The sequence below is a fragment of the Pleuronectes platessa genome, chromosome 16, assembly GCF_947347685.1.
Source record: "Pleuronectes platessa chromosome 16, fPlePla1.1, whole genome shotgun sequence".
NCBI lineage: Eukaryota > Metazoa > Chordata > Actinopteri > Pleuronectiformes > Pleuronectidae > Pleuronectes > Pleuronectes platessa.
This window is the reverse complement of record NC_070641.1, coordinates 5937108-5962384: the sequence shown is the minus strand read 5'-3', so window position 1 is coordinate 5962384 and position 25277 is coordinate 5937108. Positions and strand designations below refer to the sequence as shown.

Sequence of the window (25277 nt, the reverse complement as noted above, 5' to 3'; positions counted from 1 at the left end):
GGCTTTTCATACATCACAGAAGGGCCGCATAAGTCAACACCGACCGTCCACCCCATTAAATAATTATTCAACATATTTGTCTGTTCTTTTCGGCAGGGTGGGCCAAACTCTGCGATGGCACAGATGTCCTCCAGCTCTTGGGCATCATTGCAGCTGAATTTGTATATCGGTTGTTCATGACAGCCAAGCTGTCAGGCATTTAAATTGTGAAATCGCTTTTAGTTTTTGTCTGACAGCAAGAGGGTTAACAGTAAAAGACCCAGAGGACCAGCAGAGATCCTAGGACAGCACGGAAAATCACAAGTGCCCTGGTGATTCCATGCAGTCGTACAGCCTGGACACTGATAATACCCCCAACAATCAAACAGAGAAAGGAGGATTATAATCCCCAATCCCCACAGTCCCAAGATCCCCGGCCATTTGTGTCTGATGTTAATCTTTATTCCAAACAGATTGGAAACTGAATATACTGAAACTGCACGTCAATTTTGAATTAATAATGGCAAAATTTATGAATTTTGGTCACAACTTTGGATATGATATAATGTTGACGCAAGTCAGCAATGTGGCAAACAACTATGATATGTGAGATATTTTACAAGGAGGTGCAAAGTCACAAGACATTTAAAGAATTTCTTGTTGTCTTCTGCGAAATAATACAAATAATAAATAAATAAAAAAACAAGCCATAACCCTTTCCTATAATGGCCTTATAGGAAAGCTTTCATTATTTTAGCAGAGTAATGGGCTTCCTTTTAATCTCCTTTTCAGTCATTTCACCTGCAAGATTCCTCAGACGTGGAGCCAAAACCATGTCAATATTTTCAGTCACATAATTTGTTAAACAATAAAACCAAATTAAAATCCCAGCTATAATTACAAGATGCATTTTACAACAGAAACATATGTGGTTGTAGTGAAGACAACAGATCGAAGATGTTTCATCACCAGAAGAACCGCTACATAAACACCAGTAATTCAAGTCCTCTACGACTGCACACATCATTTCACTTTAATTAAAACCTTGAATTGAGAACTTGGGTGTTGAATATATAGTATTAAGCAATCTAACAGTTTTTTTTTAATCTATAGACAGTTTGATAGAAAGTAATACACTGCTTGACACTCTTGTCATTGGGATTGGCTGAAATATATCAGCAGTGAAAAACGAACCAAGCAAAGACAATATTGTTTGTGTGTGTGTGTGTGTGTGTGCCATAAGAATAAATTAGTGTGTAAAACAAGACAGATTATTCAGATTCCCGGACAATATTTCATCTTAATGATGCAAAACAAAATAAAATGCAGCTGAAAAAAAATTCGGCTGCATCATACACATGCAGGGTTTAATGGAGTACTGGATATTATGGGGCAATTCATTGCCTTGGTGCTGACATGTATGATGAAAGACTTGAGGGGAACCTAACCATGGTGGTATGGAATAGAAATGGCATAAAATAGGCCATAAAAAGCCCAGGAGATACGAGCAAACCCTTATGATGGCAATAACACGTCAACTGATTCAATGAACACACGAGCAGCAGCGAGGAAAGGAAAGTTAAGACGAAGATGCTCACAACATGACGATGGGGGTGGGTGTTGTGAGCGGGGGCAGATATTACAGAGGGGAGCAGAGTTGGTGCCTCGGAGGCAACCCAACGCACTTGAAACCATATTGGAACGAAACGTCTGTCAGAATGAACAAGAGTCTACCTTCAGCACCATTAATCACCTGCAAACATCTCCATCAAGTGGATGTAATTTACATAAATCATAAAAGAATGAATCAGTAGAACTGGCATATTTCTAAAACCAATTAATGAAACCTAATTAAGATGTATGGTTCCATGCTGCTTTATTTTCCCTTTGTCAAGAAAGAATTAACTAAGCATAGCTTACCTAATGTCAGAATCACACCACCAAATATAACAAATGTTTGATATTTACGCTTAAAAATCAGTTGGACAACTCAGTCGGTTACTATAGGATAATGTCTGTAAACCCCTCACTCTATAGGATCGTTTGGCCAGATAATCTGCTCAGATCAGCCTCTAATTGGCAACGCCCCCCGCGATCGTCACGAAGGGAGAATCTGACCTGAAATCTGCCTAATTATCCTCTAGTGCAGCACGAATAAGTGTCTATGTCTGCTAAGTGACAGTGCAATTATTATTAATTAATGCCAGGATGGCAGAGAGCGTAGCGCTGCCATGATTTCTCACTGAATCATATGTCAAACAAAAAAATGTGTCTGTGATAGTCGATATTCTCGCTGGTTTCTGCTTATCAAAAATGTAATTATCCGTTTTATCACTTTGTAAACTAAAGATCTCACCATGCAGACTCGAAGTGTAATTAATTCTAATAAATAACTGAGTGCACTTTGGCAAAGAGCACAGAGCTGCCATGATTCCTGAATGAATCATATGTCAACAGACAAAAAAAAATTTGCAATGATAATCCATATACTGGTTCCAGCTTCCTAGCTTCCCAGCTCCACTCACAACTAAAGATCCTTACCATGTAATATAAACCTTTGGGCATGAAATTACTTTTTTTAGATTAAACAATTAATCAATAAATTAATCAAATTATAGTCATTATTTGCCATCTAACAGAGTGTCAGAGCCTCGTGGATGAAAATAAAGGAACAAAGCAACAGAAATTGACAGCAAATTAGTCATTTAAGATCTTTAATGAGAATAAGTTAATTTGTAGATGAAGTTAATGAAAGGATCCAGACATTAAATGTCTACATAATAATAATCAGTGAGATCGATGCTGTGCATGAAACCAGGAACTGAGGGTGAAATTACAGTAGATTCAGGAAAAGCAAGAAACTCAGCTGTGAACTTAAATCAACAACAATAATAACAACCGAGAAAGACATTAAGAAAGGAGAGGTCAACCTAAATGTGACAAAGTCTGGAGAGATTTGTTTAATTAAATTGGGTGCTTTCTGTCTGCAGTGTCTGTGTCGGACGTTTTACAAATTGTAAAAGTGTTGACAGAGCATCAAAATGAGTGACGAGTGTTGGCCTGGCAACAAGGACAACTCTATTTTGCTGACTCAGAGTGTCCACAAGCAAAAAAAATCACATCAACCTCTACAGGACTGTGTGCGTTCCTACAGCTGATGAGTAAAGGAGACTTGTCAGAATCTAAAACTAAAACTACTAATAAATACAATTAACGATCGGCTGATTTTTAGGTCACTTTAATGATAATATCTGTGTTTGTGTGTGAGTGTACATTTTTTTATGTTTTATGAAAAAGGCATTAAGACCGAATGTAACTGTGCTTATCTGCTGCCAACAGACGACTCTCAGTCCATCTCTCATATGACTGTCTCTGTTGGCTGCTCACTTCCCGCTGGGTCTTTCGGTCAAGCTACAGAAACTCAACTTCCTCAAAGACATACACACAAAACAAGCTACCCCACACCAAAACACACACTCACACAGACGCACATACACTAATAAACAATGCAGGTTTCGGGAAGTAGCGAACCAGACTTTCGATGACCCGTCAGGCCTGATTCATAACTCCGGACATTCCTTCGGCCAGTTTGTTCAAGTCAAGGCCTGATAACTTTTTGTATAATAACCTAATAACAAATAAATCGAAATCGAAAAATGTAATCAAGCTGCACCAAATTAAACGTCTGATTTTGTAAATCAAGACCTGTGGACCCACAATGTTAAAGAAAGTGAAAAAAGGATCCAGCCTCTCTATAGAATCCTTTAAAAGAGTTAATGAGTTCTTCTTTGGCCACTACCTGACCCTTCCACCAAGTTCCACATTTTAAAAAAAATTGGTTCAGTGGCTTTTTGCATAATCCTGCTAACAAACAACTATGAAAAGTTACTTACTTTTTCCAGGGTGTGTGCCAAATAAATATTAATGCTAATGTGTTAGCACTTACTGTATCCTGGGTCTTCATGATGCTATTTAGATTGGAGGAAAAAGGAAAGAAGCCGGATGAAAATAAGTTTGAAAGTTCTGCTGAAACACAAACGCTATTTCAGAGCTAACGTCCAAATACTCAGGACTTTAGCGGTTTGGGGTAAAACCAAACAAACAGAGACTGCACTAATGGTGTAAGCAGTAGCTGATTTGCATGAATAACACAACACTAAGATGTGTGTGTCTGACTGCACGTTTAAGGGACCTGTTACTGTGCATTTTGGAGGATGCGAACAGACCCATCACCATCAGAATAATTACAAAGAAGCTTATAGTGTCATTAAAAGGTATCAAAAGGTCTATATTATATGTCGAGAGGTACAAATTATTCATACATAGATAGCTAAGCAGGCAACTTTACAGCTGCATAATCTGTGGAGTCTGGAAGAGCCAAAAAGAAAGAGTCGAAGAACAAGCTGAAGGAAATGAGGGAGAAAATGAATAAAGGAGGAGGAAACAATTTCCTTGAATGCACATATGCTGCTCCAGAAGGTTGAGACCTAGAAGGTCTATCAGGAGTGGAAGTTTCAATTTGAAGGACAGCTGTGAGGAGAAGAACATTGCATATAAACATATACATAAAGGCATTTTCATACAGATTTGTACTTTGATTCCAGATGATGGTTGAAATACAATCTCAATGATGATCTTTAAATAACCTGGACTCAATTCCTATCATTATTTTCAATTTACTATTTTCACTAGAAAATGTACTGCAATGGCATTTTTGCAGAGCTACTTATGGTCAATGTTTTCTGCATGTACATTTATTCAAAAAGAAAAATGCATTTAGATCTGAAAAAGGCTTAGTGAAGTGGCTTGAATTATTATCTGTAAATCTAGATATTTAGGACAAAGTACATCCATTGAACTGCAGGAACATGTAAAATGACTGCAGTAAAAAAATAATTCAAATAAATATATTACTGTTGGTGAAAGTGAAACGCATCCAACGCTGCAGCCTACACTGTTAACTAAGTGTATGGCCCAAGAGACGTCTCTACAGGATTTTATGATAGGATGATAATGACACAGAGTTGGAGGGGGGATAAAGCCAGGCCATAGATGTTTAAATACATCCATGGATATATGGATATTATTCTATATTCATGGATAAATACACCCATAAATATGGATAAGTAAATGGAGCTGAGAATACATTTTGGGTTATATCTGTGACTCAGGGCCAGTGACCAGGCTAAAAAATAATGTTGTTTAAGTACTTCGGATAATATCACCGACCAAGAGTCTGGGAAGATTAACTGTGTGACATTCATCTTTGGATGACAGAGCCTAGCTGATGGGAAAAATATGGAGCAGGGACGCCTTTATTTCACTGCAGTGCCACTAAATCACACGGGCTCATCACTGTCAACCAAAGACCGCTTCAATATGCAGCACAAGTAATGAGTCGGCCGGACTGTTTGCGGTAGAATTCGCGTGTAAAAGTTAATCACACACTGGTCATCTGCAGTGTGATTTAGCCGGTGATTAGGATGTTCCACTTGCATGGCTTTAATAATGACAAAAAGTCGTTGTGCGCAGAGCTCTCACCTTCCATCAGCAGGGTCACATTTACCACAGATCTTGTTTACATGATCAGAATGATAATTGAAGCAGAGATAACTGAGAAAAAGTAAAACTATGAGCGCACAGCTTCGTAGCGGAAATTAATATTGATTTATATGTTGTACCCCATTGAGGCAATGCTAAGTTTTCTATATTGTAATAATATAATTTCATTGAGAAATGACTGTAGGACATCCAAAGGCTACCATATTATAATTTAAGATTCTACATAAGCTTTAGGTCCTGTCTATGCTCAGACACATTTTTGAACAATGCATAATGTAATTTACTGATTTCATGATGTCACTGATCATATGGAATCATTTTCTGATCAATCTATTAAGTAATCTCTATTTTCTGTGGGAAAACAATAGCAAACAAAATGAAAATTAGTTTATTGATAATCATCTGGAGAAAACTCCTTAGTAATATTCCCAGCTAGTCTAAAAAAAATGAGCAAAATGTGAATTTTTTTGTCCCTAACATCAGTGTCTGAATCTGCCCCCATAATTCCATATCTTTCGGGCTCTTAACCCTTCTCGCAGAGCTATGTCAGCATGTAGTTAAAACTCAGTTTCTCTCACATCTGCACAGCTGGTTAATCCCTGAATGAAGCGGGAATGATTATCAGATTGTCAGTTGTAGGCATTTACATAAAACGCTTGTGGTCCTATGACGGTGAAGCGAGCTTCCAGAGCAGAGACTGTAAATGTATAAAACTGAGCGTAGACTGTCCAGAAAGTGAGCCAATATGGAAGTGCCTGTAACCTTTTGTGTGGAATGGCCGGCAAAGTGCCACTCCACTGGTTTTAAAAGACATGAGTTTCTTTAGATGTCAATGAGAAAATGAACCTACTAAGGAGATTATTGTCTCAATCTCTAGCTTCAAGTCATCTTCAATACAACATAATCATTTTGCTAATTATTATTGTCCCATTTAGAGTCAACTAGACAATAGAGCATGCATGTGTGTGAGTGCCGTCCAATGAGTGCAGGTCACAGGTGTGGGTGTCCTTGAGCTCTCAGTCAAGCTCAATCCCCTACCCTCACAAATACTAGTTTCATTTGCTGGGGAAAAATGCCAAACTCAAGGCTCTAAAACAGCAGCACGCAAACCAATGGGTGAAGTCACAGTGGATTGACACTTGTTCCAGAATAGCAGGAACCTCGCTCTCTATCTTCCAGAACCACTTGAAGATTCATCAACAGGAGAACACCTCTTAACAGATCTCAGCACCACTCACTAACAGACCTCTTACTCTATCTTATTGAACAGTTCTTATTCAAGCTCTTCTCCTGTACTAAATCTTTAGTGTTGTCATCTGTCAAACAAGTGAATATAAACGTACACAAACCTGTTACAATAATTAACCTGTGGTCGTTCCTTCCTTTTCAAAAGGAGCTAACAGTCACCTGTCAGAGTAAACACAGATGGGCGTCTACTTATTGCAGACTTAATGACTTTGAACAAGTTCCTATTTCAGAGACATTTGCCTGATTAAAAGCCATTATACACAACTTCTGCTCTTCAAAAAAAAGTAGACCATTACACGCCCACCCTGGTAAAAATAACGAGCAGTGGCACGTGGCGAAGATTTATGACAGGCTCGGGACATATCTGGGTAGGAAATGAGAAACGATAATTTGCCTGCAGTATAATAGGACAAAGGCTATTTCACACCGCCCATCATCACCCAACTATTGTAAAAGAAAAGAGAGACGCTTTTCCACCCTATTTAAACAGGTGAAAAACCCTATGAAAGAATAACGGAACAAATCACACAGAATAAGGATACATTTATGAATCAAAATCAGTGGATATTTCATTCTCAACTTTAGAGAAGGGCATAGTGGATAAGTGGACGACACCTGGGCAGCTGTTCTAAACACAACATGACGCCGGACACAAAATTAGCTCAAGGTAACTCAGGGTCTCGATTGGGGCGGCTATTATTAACCTGCCTGCGTCTTAAAAGTGCTCATGATCTGCAGCACATTTCATGAAAATCACGTTCATTAGTCCTCAGCATGTGAGACCATTACTGCGCTGTGACACGTCCTTGTACCCGATAACCAGCTTTACACACCTTGCAGGCGGCATGTAGATTTGTCTCCCCTCCGTGCCCCCTCATTCCAAAAAAAGAAAGAGAAATCACAGTGGGAGGTTCTTGTTAAAGCAGTGAAGGAGCAACTGAAGGAAATTTACTTTATCTCACCATCCAAGGAGAAATGCGCACAAACAACTGTCACATGCAAACAAAGGTTAACTATGGTGGGAATACAGAAGCCCAACTATTTAAAAGGAGACGTATGATGTTTTTTCAGTGCAAAGTTAAAAACCCCATACATACATATCACAAACACACACGATGCCCTTGAACGTGAAAACATCTGATAAGATTTTTGTTGGGGGAAAATCTGTATTGCTGATTATTAAAATCATGATGTATGAGTGTACATGAGTGCACATTATCTAGTATAAACTCCTCATAATGAATCACTCAGTTTATCATGCTCCAGCACAATGGGCTGAATAACTAGCAAAATATAAAGAAAAAAGGTGGTCAGTTATTTCTGTATGACCGGTGCGTCTCCTTGAGGACTTCCACCTCTCACCAGTGTTGGGCAAGAGTCCCTACTGAACTAACCCTGTGGTGGGGTCCACACAATGGGTTGTAAAAGTGAGGCGTGGGGGCCAGCCTGAAACCAGTTCTACCAGTTTCCACATTCCAATGGGCCATAAAGTGCTCCTCTGAGTGGGGAAGTAGACACCTCGGCAGGCCTAGGAGTCTCCCCCTGGTGGTGGAAAATGTCCTGGGGATCCCTTGGGACCCCGCTGAGTTCCAAGCCCCGCCCACTCAGATCGAATCCTGACAATTCAATTGGCCGATGTCCTATGACCAACTCCTCAAGGAGGAGGACCTCTCAGGTAATTTAAAACCCTGACACCCCCAAAAATATTCGCCATTTACCCTGCACTGAAGACCAGGACCCCTCCGGGTCTTCCAGATGATTTAGTTGCTAAAGGGGGCAAGTTTGTTTTATTTTTCATCTTTAATTTCATTTTCTTTTATTTCTTTATTCAGTTGACGTTTTATTTTTATAGGACTTTTTGTTATTTTAACTTGAAAGAGATCGCCACAGGAAGTCCACTCGCAGGCCGAGATCACAGACTTTCTTTTTCACGATCCCCGCAACTGCGCCACAGTGATTAATCCCTGCAGGACAAAGCAGAACGAAGCAGAATCCCATCAAAGAAGACGAACGACGTGAATCCCGTTCAAAGAGCATGAGAAGGATTTGCTCTTCCATTCGGCCCAGCGCTGATCTCTGTTGCAACCATGAGACCCACCGGAGCACCGCTTAAGAGGCCACGACTTCTTCATCTAATTCCGGGAATTCGCTTATCGCATGTACCCCGAGGAACACAAAGTGAATCATTCACTGGACTTCCGGAATATCCGCGCGACGCGCATGCAACACCGCGAAGGTCACAGTAAAAGGCTTTATTGTCTGGGCAGAGATTAGTATTTATACTTAGCGTGTCATTTTATTTGAGTGTTGTTTGTTGGAAGATCGCAGATCTGTTTTAAGCCGTGTTACACGGCGAACTGAGACGTCACATCCGGTTCCTTTGTCTACTGTGTTTTGAGAAGCGCGCGGTAACAAGCCAGCGCTTCCTTTTAACGTGTTACCGTCAGAGATATTGTGCGGAGATTTACATCTGTTAAAAGATAAATCTCACGTAACTGGACTGCCCGCTTCGCCGGAAATCTGTCTCTGACGATGTTTCTGATGTCTTTCTCTCTCTGATCTCTCTCTCTCAAACCTGATTTTACACACGTCCCAACCTACATTTACATATTTCATGTTACATGGCTAAATCTTGACTAAAAGAGCCTAAATTCATCTCGACGCCGTTGGCACCAGAACCAGGAGATAAGAAATCTCTTTGTCTAAAATGTTCCTTTGTGTAACTGGCGACCGGCCGCCATCTTGTCTTCTACCTCATGTCGTCACAGAGGTCATAAACCTCCATCTTGAGATTACTTGAACGTAACCTCTTGATTTCGGCCAGACGACGTCACCACGTGATCTCGTCATTACGCCATAGCCACTCCCCTTTCTCTTTCTTACACACACACACACACACACATAGAGACACAGACAGGCAGACACACACGACCACACACACACATAGATACTCAGTATTACATGTGCTTGTGATAAGTGCTGCTGCTGCTATTGTCATCTTTGAAATATTGGAGTTTGTTAAATGAAGAATCATGGAATAACATTATCTTTATTTCCCTTTAATAAATACTATTGTTATTAAAGTATTTGTATTTCTGTGATTATTTGTGCATATGTATGTGAATACAGCTGGATTACTATAGCCTGTGCTCAAACTTAAAACCCTTCATTGTTTATTATAAAATCTTTAATATTAAATATTGAGATTATTAATATAACTTATATCATTTGAGACTAATATTTAAAGATTGAATTGTTGGTCCCTGTAACCAGGGTGGTGCCCCGCGACGATAAGTAATAATTACAGATTGTTTCATTCTTAATTGATAATTTTATTGTTTTCATTAATTGTAGAACTTTCCAGCAGGTTTAACCATTGCTTTACACATATATATATATATATATATATATTAAAAGTGATGAATGTTATGATTTGCTTCTGGGGTATTTGAGGAAACAATTGTGTGCATTTACTCCTTACTTTTGGAATGCAGGCATATTTATGTTATAATTCATATATGTTTAACAATGCCAGGTTATAGGTTTGTTTGTTATCATTCCTGGTCTCCAGAGAGTCTGGGTACGCATGCGTAGGTAGTCACAGTGTGTAGGTGGCCACGCCCTTAGGTTGCATTTCAGTTAGTTGATGGTCAGGACTGGTACGCCTTGCCGGTGAGTGATTAACATGTCTAGTAATGTACAACAAGAATTAATAATGTGAACGTATAATTTCATTTGGTTAATTCTGGGTTGGTGTTTGTGTTCTGTTTGCAGGTTTACAACCTAATGTTCTGATGTACTGATGTACTTAAGTACTGACGTACGGACGTACTAAATGTCACTAGCTAGCGGTAGCAGTTAGGCTACCTAGCGTGCTTGTTGTGTTTGCGAAAGCAATAAAAGTTCTAAAAGTGACACGAGTGGTATCCGCCGTACTTGGCCTGACACCCTTCCAGTGGGGAATTTATTAGACTACAGCAGGTAGCTGATAAAAAACTGGACAGTTGTAAACCGCTATCGGAGCCGTGCCAGGAAGTACACGGACCCCGAGCGGAGGATAGCCAGCGTGGAAACGGAGACCCGGAGTCTGGAAAGAAAGTGGCCGGAATTACGCCACTAGAACGGAGGAGCCGAAGCCAAGAGCTAACGGGACCGTTAAAGGGCTGAATAATTCCACAACCGTGAGTAAGACTGTGTGGATAATATAACAGCTGCAGAGTTAAGAAAGTGACTTTGTAAACAACGCCGCTACCTGCCAGAGCAGCCGGCAAAAGACGTGTGTGCCGTTCGCGGACGATCCGTTTGTTTAGAACGATTCTTTGAACGGACCTTTTGTGTGTGCCGTTCACGGACGATCCGTTTGTTTAGAACGATTCTTTGAACGGATCTTTTGTGTGTGCCGTTCGCGGACGATCCGTTTGTTTAGAACGATTCTTTGAACGGATCTTTTGGACGAGTCATTCATTTTGAACGAATCTTTTGAAGAAGTCCTTTTGGAAAAGGTGATTCTAGTAATTCTGTACACCTAAAGAAGACAAAATGGCGGATAACAAGCCAGATCTAGAGAGCTTAAAGCGGAGGCGCTCCAATGCGCAACGAAACTTTACAACACGAATGAACCACCTTGAAGTCAGTACTGGCCGTTTACGTGAACTTGAGTTGTCAGAAGAGTTAATGAGATTAAAGGATGATTATGACAAACTCCTCGATGTCAGTAATGAATATATCGACGCACAGAGCCAGATAGACCCTACAGGTGGCGACACCGAGTTGCGGGACGCCCTGGCGCGGAGAGACGCCAGTGAGCAAAAGTTCCTTGAAACTGAGGGCAAGATCATGGAAATGCTGTGGTCCAAGTATGCAGCGCCGGACATAGACGCTCTTGTAACACAGTTTGAGTCTGCTTTTGATCAGGCTGAGGCGCTCGGGAAAGGTAAAGTAGTGCCATGGGCGCGGCAGGGGGTCGAAAGCGGGAGATTGGATAGGAAACTCCATGGACTCAGAGAGGCTGTGTACACTTGGAGAGACTACCGGCCGCATGGGAAGGATAAATGGACGCTCTTTTTATCATTGAGAGAGGACAAGGAGCAACTGATGGATGAGTGGACATGTCAACGTGACAATGAGGTTAGGAAGAGGAACAGTACAGAACAGGATGAAGATGGAGGAAGTGGTGACGTGGTCAGTGGGCATGTCACAACAGCGAGCGACAGCCTTACAGCTGCAGGTAACATCACTTTCACCCAACCAGTAACCCTTGCTATTGCTACTCCACCTGTTAACACCCAGCCTGCTGTTGTCAATCCGCCCCTTGATGGGCAGGGAACTGTATATATTGCGAGCTCTCCTTCATTCATGTCCACTGACAGGGCAAGCATCACTACCAGCGCTGCTCAAGGAGCTACTGTCACTAGCCAACCTCAGAGCAGGTATGTAGCACCTACCACACACAGTACTCTCCAACAGGCATTACAGCCCACCCTACAGTCACAATGGCCTGAGGATAGACTTGGTGTCAGTTTCGCCCATCCTCCAACCCTTGCCAGCACGCCACATCTGTTGAGCGTTCGTGCCGCTCCACCCGTCAATCTCAGCATGGGACAAAGTAGTAGCATGCCACGTAGCGACCCTGGTACGTGCGCCGGTGGGGATAACAGCTCTCAATGGGCCCGACCAAAAATAAGACTCACACCCATAAGTTTACCTAAGTTCTCCGGGGACAGGAGGGACTATTGGCGCTGGAAGGCTGAATGGGAGAGTATCCAGGCGCAAGCGGAGCCTACGGGGTCATGGGAATGCAAGAAACTTCACTTGCTAGACAGTATAGGAGAGACTGTGAAGAGTGAACTCAGACTGTTGCGTTGCAGGGATGCAAACGATATCTTCAGGGAATTAGAGAACCGTTATGGTGATAAAGCGCAAACGACAGAAGAGATCATGTTGGAGTTACAATCACGACCTGCTGTAAAGGACTACCAACCACGAGAGACGTTAGAGTTGATCCTAGCAGTGGAGAGGGCAACATTGGACCTCACAGACCTAGGGTGCACAGACGCTATACAGAATCAGCTAGTGATTCGGTCTTTAGAGAGTAAACTCCCCAATGTCATGAAAAGAGAGTGGCTCATGTGTGTGAGAGACCCTGTTAATAACGTCCACCCAGGAAACCGTTTCGACAGGTTCTTGATGTTCCTGGAAGACCAAAAGTTGTTGCTCGTGAGGTTGGAGCAGTTGCTGCCCAGCAAGCCATGGCCTGCTAATGCTCCTGAGAGACCAAGCTACCGGGAGAGACCAGGTGACAGATGGAGAGAAAAGAAGTCGTTCACTAAGTCTACAGCAAGTGAAGTCAAGAGAGATTCCAAGCAGTTACCTTGTGCTGTGTGTGGCGATGGAGAACATGGAGGTAAACTGTTTCGCTGTCAAACTTTCAGGAAGGCCAGTCTGTCAGAGAAGAAAGTTCAGCTGAAAAAGGCAAAGGCATGTACAAAGTGCCTGGATGTTCATGGGGTCGACGGTGCCTGCACTCTAAGGTTCCTCTGTCGTAAGGAGGAGTGTAAGAAAGGCGACACTCCGGTGGACCACCACTATTTCCTCTGCCCTAAGGCACCAACAAAGAAGGATGCTGCTAAGAGGGAAAGCAAAGCAGAGGAAAAGAGGGGACCTCGTGGTCCGACAGAGGAGCAGGAGGCTGTGTTCGCCGAGTTGGGACTGACTCCCCGCCAGTTGGAAGCTGTCCGCAGGGCCTGTACCAACAAGGCAACGTCGAGAGTTTGTTCTGGCAAGGATCTGATAGAGCAAAGTGATTTGAAAGAACATCCAGTCCTTATGATGCTCGTACCTGTCACGTCGAAGAGAGGAGACAGTCTTGGAGCCTTGGTCGATCTTGCTTCTGACACCAATTACATTACGCACCAAGCCGCGGAAAGACTTGGACTGACCGGTGAACCAATTTCCCTTGTCGTGTATGGTGTCGGCACGATGAAGGTGAAAGTTGATACAAGAAGGTATCTTGTAACAATAAAAGTGTGGACCTCACGAGGAACCCTGAAGTTCCACGAGATGATCTGCTACGGGATGGAAGACATAGCCAAAGTGGATCGAGTGGTGAGATCGGAGAGGCTGGAGCAGTTTTTCCCCGAAGCTAAGCCGGGAGAACTGGCCCGCCCAGAGAAGATTGATCTATTGATCAGTACTCGAGAAGGCCGATTAGCTCCACAAAGACTGCAAAGGGTCGGCGACCTGGTGTTGTGGGACGGTCCCCTAGGCAAGACGGTGAGTGGTGCGCATCCGGAGCTCTTCGAAGAAGTGGAGGTGACTACATGGCACTCGAAGACGCACTTCGCACACTCTATGAGGGCGGTAGCCGTCAAAGTTGAAGAACACTCCATGGGAAGGCCAGGAAGCCATTTGGAACGAGAAAGCAGTGTGGAGGTTCGAACGACAGCAGCATGCAATAAAGAAGTCATTGAGTGGCTAAAATGGGATAGCATCGGTGCTGCCTGTGATCCTACCTGTGGAGGGTGTCGCTGTGGAAAGTGCCCACCTGGAGGAAAGGAGATGTCCCTTGCTGACGAGAAAGAGCTGGAGATAATAAGGGCAGGTCTAACCTTCAGAGAGAGTGACACCCACAGCGACCAGCCACATTGGGATGCGAAGTACCCATGGAAGGAAAACCCAGCCTCTCTTCCCAACAACCGAAAGGCTGTGGAAGCAACTTTCCTGAGGGCTGAGAAGCGGCTCATGAAAGACTCCCTGTGGAAAGAAGCTTACATGGGGCAAGTCCACGAGATGGTGGGGAGGGGAGCTGCTGTTAAGCTTACTAAGGAAGAGATGGACAGCTGGAATGGCGCCGTGTGGTGGGTGAGCCACCTAACCGCACCAAATCCCCACTCAGTGACTACGCCGGTGCGCCTCGTCTGGAATAGTAGCCAGGAGTTCAGAGGGGTGAGCATGAATAGCATGTTGCTCAAAGGTCCAGACGTCTTAAATCCCATCAGAGCGGTGCTCCTCAGGTTCCGGGAAGGAGAACATGCAGCCATCGGAGACATCACCAAGATGTATAATTCGGTGTGGTTGGAGAAACAAGAGGTCCACGTGCATCGGTTCCTATGGAGAGACTCACCGAAAGATGAGATTGAGGATTATGCTGTCGTGAGGGTGAACATGGGAGACAAACCAGCGGGGTGCATTGCGCAGGTTGCCATGCGAGAGACCGCAAAGTTGCCACAGTTCTCTGATATGAAGGAGGAAAGAAGAGTCATTGAGGAAGACTCCTACGTTGATGACCTCCTCACGTCCCACAATGACCCACACTGTCTAGACAAGATCCTAGGGGGAGTGGAAAAGATACTGACAGCAGGAGGCTTCTATCTCAAGCCCTGGGTCAGGTCCGGTCAAAGTGGGAGGCGGGACGGGACAGAGTCCAAGCCAGTAACTCTGGTGTTGCCCAACCAGCTGGGGGAGGAAGATAACAAAGCCCTGGGGGTTGGTTACGTCGTGCGAGACGACAAACTCTTTGTGATGGTCTCCATCAACTTCTCCAGAAGGAAGAAGAAGATGAGAACTGAGATTGACCTCACTGAAGAAGAAGTGGAAGTAAAGACACCGAACCCACTGACTCGTCGTGTTCTACTGAGTCAGATCGCCGGGCTGTATGACCCGATCGGTCTAGCAACACCTGTGAAACAAAAAGGAGTGATCCTTGTGAGAAGAGCTTTCCAGGAAGCTGGCAAGCTTACTAAAGACACCTGGGATGAACCTCTGTCTGACGAGCTCAGAGGGAAGGCAATTGAACTGTTCAAGGAGTATGCTCGTCTGAGTAGCATCAAGTTCCACAGAAGCCTCACGCCCTCCGACTGGAGGGGTAAACCTTGGGGAATTACATTTTCTGACAGAAGCTGTGAGTCCTATGGCGCTGTACTGTACTTGCGATGGGAGACGTCAGATGGTGTGGTTACTAGGCTGGTAGAGTCAAAGGCCAAGTTAACCCCCCTCGACCAGAAAGGTGACGCGGTCAAGGCTGAGGTCTGCGGGGCTGTCTTTGCTGCACGTCTAAAGGGATACGTATTGAAGCATGGACGATTGGACGTCGAAAAGTGGTACCACTTCATTGACAGTCAGACGGTGCTGGGAGCCATCCAGAGAGAGAGCTACGGATTCCAAACATTCTTCGCGAACCGAGTCGGAGAGATTCAGAAGGCTGGGCCCGTAACTGACTGGTGGTGGATACCAGGCGAGGTCAACATCGCTGATCTAGTCACGAGGGGGTGCTCTCCCGAACTACTGGGTGAGAACTCTGTGTGGCAGAAAGGTCCCAAGTTCTTGTCTAGTCCAGTCGAGGATTGGCCCATGAAATCCGCTTCAAAAGTGGCAGCTGACGCTAGGGAGATGGTGAGTAAACTCCAGAGAAAGGCCTTCTCGGCAACCCTCACCAGAGCTCAAGCCAAGGAGTTGTTAAATCCTGACAGTCCTGGTGGTGAAGATCCAATAGTCACAGATGGAGTTTGTGGGGCTCCAGCGTCCTTAGAGAATGGGCTGAAGTTGACCTCAACTGAAACCAAGGAGGCGGAGATGCTGTGGGGAGCCACGCTCATAGACCAAGTGGATCCAACAAGGTGCAGTTCTTTAGCTAAGCTCTGTGGAGTAGTCGGTTATGTCCGTAGAGCCGTGAAGAAGTGGCTGGCCTGTGTAGGCAGGGCCTGTGTAGGCAGGGCCTCTATGCCAGCAAAGTGGGAGGCAGTACTGACAGTAAAGGAACGCAAAGCTGCATTCCAAGACCTATGCCTAGCCGCCCAGACGGGAGTCACGTTTCCTGTGACGACGCTAAACAGACTTGTTGTCAGCAGGGATGAAGCTTCAGGGCTCCTGAAATGCTATGGTAGAGTCCAGGCCATCACCCAGGAAGAGACCGGTGTGCCCCTGGTCCCTTACAATGCGTGGATCAGCACCCTTCTCACACGAGAGGCCCATGAAGCTAACCACGAAGGTGTTGCTGGCACACTCCTCCGTGCGAGGTCTAAAGCATGGGTAGTGCAGGGACCAAGGATTGTCAGAAATGTCATTGACTCCTGTATGCACTGTCGAAAGGCCAAAGCGAGGATGTGCAAACAGGTGATGAGTGTGCTCCCCCTCGAACGAACTGAACCAGCCGCACCCTTCGAGTTTACGACATTGGACCTTTTCGGCCCCTATGTTGTTAAAGATACCATAAGGCGAAGAACAAAGATGAAAGTCTGGGGCGTGGTGTTCAGTTGTATGGCTTCGAGAGTAGTACATGCTGACATTGTGGAAGATCTGTCGACAGAAGGATTCCTGAAAACATACCAGCGCTTCGTAGCTCTCAGAGGTCACCCAAAAAAGCTCTGGTCGGATCAAGGAACCAATTTTGTGGGCGCCAGGCCAGTATTACAGGGGCTTTATGAGTTCCTAAGTAGCATCAACAAGGATCAGATCCAGAAGAAGGCGGCAGTTGAGGGAACCGACTGGATGTGGGTGTTTCACCCAGCGGACTCTCCCCACCGAAATGGGGCAGCTGAGGCAGCTGTCCGTGTACTCAAGAGAGCGCTAAGCAGTGTTGGCGAAGAAGGTAACTTGACGGCGCTAGAGTTCCAGACCCTCCTGTACCTCGCTGCTAACCTGTCAAACGAGAGACCAATCGGTGCCAGAGCCCAAGTACAAGATGAGACCGTGGAAGTCGTCACTCCCAACTCTCTTCTGCTCGGTCGCGCAGGACCCAGTGGGGACTCCCGAGGGCTTGAGTATCCAACTTACCCTGTCGTGCGTCTGAGAGCAATACAGATCGAGGTCGACAAGTTCTGGAAGCGGTGGAGCCAGCTGGCGGGTCCGGGCCTCTACATCCGTCAGAAGTGGCACGCGCCTACTAGGAATGTTGCAGCGGGGGACCTGGTGTGGTTAGCTGACCAGAACGCACTGAGGGGCCAGTTCAGGCTGGGTCGAGTCGTGGAGGTGTGTCCTGACGTGAGGGGCATAGTACGAGATGTGAGGGTGAGAACATGTCAAAGCTTTCCAGTTTTTGGCAGACAGCCCAAGAGAGACCGAAGTGTGGAGAACTATCCCTCCACCATCCTCCACAGGGACGTTAGGAGGTTGGTGGTTCTGCTTCCAGTGGAGGAGCAAGAAGGTACTTCCCCACCATGGTGTGTTTCGGTTGGTAAAGGACAGTAAAGGATCCCCACCATGGTGTGTTTCGGTGACGGATCAAGACCCCCCCACTACCATCCTCCCAGAGGTTGGTGGTGTGTTTCGGTGAAGGATCAAGACCCCCCCACTACCATCCTCCCGGAGGCTGGTGGTGTGTTTCGGTAAAGGAGGTTGTGATGTCATCAAGGACAATGTGTGTTGTTTATGGACATCAAAACTTCTATGAACCTATAGTTATTCATGTCCAAGAATGCAACAGTAAGTTATGTGCATGGTTGTGGAATGAATTTCACATGGGAAAGGTTAACTGTTTCGGTTATAGTGGCCTACTTGGATTCTAGAATCAGTAGGCCAAGTGGGAGGTGTAGAACTTTCCAGCAGGTTTAACCATTGCTTTACACATATATATATATATATATATTAAAAGTGATGAATGTTATGATTTGCTTCTGGGGTATTTGAGGAAAAAAATTGTGTGCATTTACTCCTTACTTTTGGAATGCAGGCATATTTATGTTATAATTCATATATGTTTAACAATGCCAGGTTATAGGTTTGTTTGTTATCATTCCTGGTCTCCAGAGAGTCTGGGTACGCATGCGTAGGTAGTCACAGTGTGTAGGTGGCCACGCCCTTAGGTTGCATTTCAGTTAGTTGATGGTCAGGACTGGTACGCCTTGCCGGTGAGTGATTAACATGTCTAGTAATGTACAACAAGAATTAATAACGTGAACGTATAATTTCATTTGGTTAATTCTGGGTTGGTGTTTGTGTTCTGTTTGCAGGTTTACAACCTAATGTTCTGATGTACTGATGTACTTAAGTACTGACGTACGGACGTACTAAATGTCACTAGCTAGCGGTAGCAGTTAGGCTACCTAGCGTGCTTGTTGTGTTTGCGAAAGCAATAAAAGTTCTAAAAGTGACACGAGTGGTATCCGCCGTACTTGGCCTGACACCCTTCCAGTGGGGAATTTATTAGACTACAGCAGGTAGCTGATAAAAAACTGGACATTAATTATTTAACTATTATTAATTGATAACCGTATCATTTCTAATTAATTATTTTACTATTCTTAATTAATAGCTTTATAATTTTTTAATTATTTTTAATAAATAATTTTTATTTTAATAATCATATTTCATGATTATTGATAATTAGCCAACGTAAAATCTACTACTACTATTGCACAACACCAGTGACCACCAGTCAGTTCGGTAGCATCTCCTAGCCGTCCTGATGCGCCACTCGGATAGGGCTTCCTGCTGTTGAGTGGAGCGGACTCCGCACAGTATAGCCCCCACCACCCTTGTGGTATCACAGCTCAAACACTCCTTCCTGCTGAGATAATCTCTATTAAACCATCTGGGAAAGTCACTGCCCCTTGACTGCAGCATAGACCCTCCTCTCTATACACATCAAATATGAGCGCTCAGTCATGTGTGTTTTGTTTCTGTGGGATGGAAAACGCGGCCAATCCTTCTCATAAGTACATCAAGTCAGTTAAGTTAATCCAATATTGGTGTTTAAATGAAAAGAGCTTAGTCAAATAAGTTTATGTTTCTTAAGAGATTTAGGACATATAATGTACTGTTGAGGTAAATTAATTTTCTTTCAAAAATGTGGTTTTATATAATTAATGCCACTTTAACTTTAAATTTCCATAGTTTTTTCATCATTCCTATCGGTAATAAATGTTGGTTGATTACTAAGATCAGAGAACCCTGCAAAATCCTAAGAGCTGGACATACACGATTTGAGCCTGGTTTCTAAGACACAAGATTTATTTGTGAGTCTCAAAAATCACACTTCGCTTAGTCTTGCATCATTTGCCAATCCTCCTGACTGGCCATCGGGCAGTCGGATGAATTTCTGACATGTCAGGCTCAAACAAAGTTGAAGCATAAACCAGAGTCGATTTCCCAAACTCTGTCTTTCTTTCTCACTGTCCCTGCACAACATGGAACAAAATAAAACAGTGAAAGTGACAGCAGAAGATGGTGACAAGCAATGGACAGAAAAAATTGAGGGTTTTGACACACAGTGTGGCTCATATAGCCAAGGCAGCACGTTTCACCCTTGTTTGCATTGTGAAAGCAAACTTGGACTACTTCTCCAGATTTGGAGGGTCCAACAGCTACAGACAGGGTGAGCGCTGTGGCTTGACAATTGGACAGTGAAGTGTTAGCACACAATCGCTACCTTCAATCGCAGAGGATTTACTCGTAAAGTGTGAGGTGGAAATAACATTGTAAAACTGCACAGTGTATGAGCAGCTTTAAACAAAGTCCAACTGGACATGAAACAGACACAGTCAGGAAGAGCAGTGAGTAACAGGGTAAAACAATGCAGTAAAAAGATGGCCTCCCTGGGAAACAGAGTTCTTCTTGGGATAAATCTTTATCAGCTAGTTGATGAACCAATCAGCTCTGGATGAGTAAAGTGGCAGGATGAGTCATTTATGTGCTTAAAAATTAACTAAACTTAGTGATAAATGAGACACACATCGGCAAACATGCAATTCAAACATCGGCATGAATATAAGACGCAAGAAATGCAGCGTTTGTGTTTGATTGCATGTACTGCATTGATCTTCCATTACTTCCTACTTACTGGGAGAATAATAAATCAGCCATTTAAATTGTCCTAGCAGGGTGGAGTGTACCAACCGCTGCTTGGTTAGCCACTGTGACGAAGCCCCTGCAGTGAAATTCTAAAAGAAAACTTAGCAGGGGACAATCAAGGACAGAGAAGTTTAATTGAGGTCTCGGACTCTCTGCTGGAGCTGAACAAAGACCCAGAAAGGCTCCTCTGTTGCACAGCCCCTTAATCTTTTCAATCAGAGTTGTGTAAAGGGCCAGGATCAACACTGAGGGCTCCGTTATGCAATGGCCTCAGTCATCTCTCATTTTCACACCCCCAAAGCCAACAAATATCATAGATATTGAAAGAAAAGCCCACAGCTGTCCACTCCAGCAGCGAACAAGAGAATCAATCAGCAGCAGAGAAAACCACAGTCAATTGATCTTCTTAAGAGCTTTTAGAAGCTCGGAAGGAGAAAATGGCTGGCGTGAGCGTGTCCATGGCTGATAGTGCTGCTGGGTAAAGTCAATACAGATTAAGTCAAAGATCTGACCTGATGAAATATCAACTGGGCTGCCTCGAGACTTATTACCATGAAGTTATTAGTCCGTCTTGATGTGAATTCAGCACAGAGGTCTTTATAGAAAGGACGACACCAACTATAATGAGAGCGTGATGTGCATTTCAGTGTGAACCTCCCTCCGTGGTGACTTATGGCCTTTGAAGGATAAGGAAAAAGTCAACATGACGGAACTGGGTAGTTTGCTGTGGACATCACAAGCAGAGGGCAGCTTATATAGTTTGAGGAAGCCGCACATTTATCCCAGTTTCCCTGTCGTCCGTGCATCAGTGTCAAGAGTGACACTCAGTTGATGTGACTGACACATGATGCTTGAGGTGTGGAGGTTAAAAAAAAGCCCGATGCCTGAAGTCACGAAAAACCCACTTGAAATAAACATTAAAGTTAGAAACAGGGGTCCGATGAAAAAGAAAAAAACTCTCAGGCTAAGACACTGGGACCAACAGGTCGGATAGAAACACTGGACTGATGAATACACACTGACATAATTAACAACAAACTGCAAATAGTGTCAAAACTCAAATTGGACTAAACTAGGATTAATGCTTAATGATATCCTCACTCATACTCAATGCTGTAGTGCTGTTGGTAAAGGTCTACTGATAAGTACTGGGGCAGTATTCACAACTAAGGGTGCTTTCACAGATACGTCGCTTGGTACGAACCTTTCAACTTTTTATTTCATTCCGAACTACAATAAGAGGTGTGAAAGGTGGCCTGGACCCCAGTTCGGATCAATGGACCAACATTTAGTCAGACCACAAGGCAGTGGAATCAGTAGTTAAACAATTGAAGAAGAAAAAGAAGAGGAAGCGTCTTGTCTTGCTTGCAGTCTTAATCTCCGACAATACAATGTCTGAACTATGCATCTGGTGCATTGGAGCTAGTTTGGAGAACTACTGGTAGTAAACCCATGACGATATAACAGCAGCAACCAAATTAACCGAATGAACCAGTTCATTCATTTTCTCCATTCAAATAGAAAGACTACTACCTGCCAAACTGGCACCACGCCGACGTCAGACGCACGCCCGTCTACAAACCAATCAAAGTCAACGATAGGCTCTCTCTCTCGCGCTCTCTCCCTCTCCCTCTCTCCCTCTCTCTCTCAACACCAATCACCCACAAAGGGATTAAAGCTCTTTATAGAAACACCATAATCGGGCTGCTCTTTAATCTCTCGACAATTTCTAAACTCTAAAAATGTTACGGCTGTAGTAATGTCTCTACCATCACTCCCTGTGGTTCCCATGGACACAAACATGGCATCCATTGGCGTATATTAATTCACTGGACAGTACAGTGTATGAACAATGAGGTTCAGATTAAATTCATGAGTTTTTATATTCAGTCTTATTGGACAGAATGTAAAATTCTAACTCACAAAAAAGTTACAATATTTGGCCTTAATTTCATCCCATCATATTGTTAAAAATAAATATCTCTACTAAAAAGTAGCAAAACCCCATAAAATGAATACATCCTTGAGTCGTGAGAATATCAGTTACAACTCTAGCTCTTTACTGCAGCTTAACATTCAGTCAAATTGAATCAAAGTCTGCAACACAAAATCTTGGTTAATGCTGAGGATGATGATGTTTATGTCTGTGACAATGGCTCCTACTTTGTATTCAAAAGGTTTTTATTCAAGGACTAAATTAAGTTCCAGGGAAAAAGTCTCTGCTTTCGATGTGGTACTTTACAAAAGAACAGAAACTTTAGGGGTTAAGTACGCCAGTGTTTTATTTCAGCTGGTCAATCTCTGCAATAGCTTCAAAAGTATGTCTCCTTACCTTAAATTTAATATTATAAATGTTATATATATGTTCTGCTACAAGTCTTTGTCTCTTAAACAGGAACAGGAATTTGAATCTGCACCATGCTTAATGTTGTTCTAGTACTGCTTGATTTAATTCCTGTTGTGTAGTCTTCTGCATTACCGCCTCCCCTGTGTGTGGAAACAGAGGAATACAGTGGACGAAAGGAACCTTTTAGTTCCTAGAATTTTTTTTAAAGGTACCTTGGACTAAAGGTTTCAGGTACTTTAGGTGTAAATGTATCTTAAGAATGATCTGCCCCTCTGTGGGTCTTTTGAAACAACAATACACACAGTCAATGTTACTGAAAATATATCTCCTAGTTCCTCATAAATCCCCATGTGAGTCAATCAGGAGGGATGGATTAGGAGGACACAAGACAAATCTCACTTCAGAGGGACTGTTTATTAAAAAAAGGTTGTAATTGCACACCTTCGAAAAACCAATAAAGGTCATCATAGAAAAACTGTTCTTTTCTGCTTCCAATTTTGTGCGTGGCCTCTATGAATGACCCTCTGAAACTTTGCACCTCAGGAAGAGCTGAGTGAAAAATGTTTCGGGTTAAAGAAAGGGGAGACACTGTGGAAGACGGGCTCCGTGTGAACCTGGGCGAGAATAGCAAAGGAGCCCAGGTGAATCCTGGTTGGACCAGGTTTTGACGGCTCTTTCAGTAGGGCAGAGCACAGCTCAGCTGATGAGAAAGAGTCAATTATTTAGAGTCATCATTCAGAGTCTGGCCAGCCTCTTTCAGGCCTGAAGCCACACACACACACACAAAAGGTGAAGAGAGGACCCACTGAATGTTTGAACACAGCGCCGTATGGATACCATAAAAATCTCGCACTGTCAAACAAAAAAATCTAATTATTAGATATCCATCAGCATTTGAATAATGACATATTGCATTCAATGTTTTGGTCACAACAGCTTTTTATATCTTCGTCTTATAATTATTTTGTCATCATTATCCTCTTTTATTTATCTTTATTACGTTTAATCAAATCTTGTCGCTAATCAGTCCAGTTCTTCCTCCCAGATTTGATTCTATCGTTGCACAAATTAATATTTTTATCATGTGACTCCTGGTGCTTTTTTAATTTGCTGTTATTCTAAGGCACTTTGAGTCACCTACTGTTGTTTTTAAATGAGCTATATCAATAAATGTGAATTAACATTAGACATTTACAGACACTAGTTAATTGCTTTCTTTTTTTCCGGTAGCTTTATCTCCAACGTTGAAGACAAGACACAAACAGAGACCACTGCAGTGTAAAATCTGGCAGCCAAATACAATATAAAGCAAATAAAATCGTCAATATAGTTCCACCCAGGAAATAAGGAACCTTTTGCAAGAACTCTTGGTTTCGACCAAAGAGACTAGTGTCTAAATTAAGTTCCGGGGAAATATAAACCCCTAAAAAAGCTCCTCACACAGAGGCTCCAGATTTTAAAATTGGAGAAACTCTTTGCACTGGCAATGGAGAGTTCTTTTATGCCCAAGAGTATCAGTATAATTGGAGAAAAGGTCAGATCAGTACATCCCTATTTGTCAGTGTTAAGTAGTAAAAAAAATCTTCAGTCTAACAAATCTATTTCCCTTGGCGCTCATGATGAAACATGGGAAATTAGTCTGCAAAACTGCAAGTGTATACAAACTGACCACAGCTTAAAAATCAGCATTATTTCAGTTTGGTTACTCACACCAAGAGGCTTATCTCATAGGAGGTATAGAAGGGGAAAAGTTCATATTTTGGCTCATTCCGTTAAAAAGGACGGCGGGTGGACAGAGACAGCGAGGGCAGGGAGGATGAGAAATTATATGGGAGGGGATCAGCACATCTATCACTGTCGCTGTGCAAAGTTACAGCTCCAGTGGAAAACTCAGAGTTTGACTCGAGTCGGACTTCAAGGACACAAATGCTTCCTGCGGGGCTGCGGAGGCTGGTTGTCACTTAGAGGATAGAAAATACTGTCAGAGCTGAATCTGAGAGAAATGCAGATGAGGCGAGGTCCGTTACACCGTCTTCCGGAAAGTGTGTTTAGCGTAGTTTGGGTCAAAAGAGTATTCCTATACACCATCCAGAAAACTTTCAGAGAGGAGAAACCCTCTAAGAAAACAAGCTGTATTCGCAATGTTTACTAATTATGTTAAAACAGTTAAGTGAAGGACATGATGCTGCCCATCTTCCTTAACTTTTCACCTGCAGCAACATGGGACTTACTGTATAGTACATGGAAAGCTACAAAGTATTTGTATCTTATCACAGACTTTGAATTAAGATGGACAACATGTCTTCACTTCCTCCTACTATCCAGAAATGGAGGTTAAATTTTCACAAAATTTCAT

General features: G+C 43.3%; 1 protein-coding gene across 1 annotated transcript in view; it reads right to left on the bottom strand.

Annotated features, from left to right (window-relative positions):
* tmem104 (transmembrane protein 104) overlaps positions 1–25277 on the bottom strand; it is a 62566-nt gene that overhangs the window by 18559 nt on the left and 18730 nt on the right. The window lies entirely within an intron of this gene.